Source organism: Penaeus monodon, chromosome 28, assembly GCF_015228065.2.
Source record: "Penaeus monodon isolate SGIC_2016 chromosome 28, NSTDA_Pmon_1, whole genome shotgun sequence".
Lineage (NCBI taxonomy): Eukaryota > Metazoa > Arthropoda > Malacostraca > Decapoda > Penaeidae > Penaeus > Penaeus monodon.
In genome coordinates, this window is record NC_051413.1 from 18,847,137 (window position 1) to 18,847,419 (window position 283).

The following is a 283-nucleotide window of genomic DNA, read 5'->3' on the forward strand; positions in this document are numbered from 1 at the left end:
CATTTATACATAGGGTGATAGATAACCAGTTGTATAAATAGATATAGATAAAGATGAAGATATCAGAACTTGAAATCTTTTTGGATTGCAAGCACAGAGGACAAACTTCGTTACACTCCCGGTTTGAGTGAGCAATAACCTTTTAATAAATAAAATTCCCAGGAAAAGACTTCGGTATAGATAGAAAGAAAATGTAAAACATGACATATCCTTTAATATTTGGATAAAATTTAATGCAAATAGTTTCAATATTGCTGATTTGCATTATTATTATTTTTTTTGG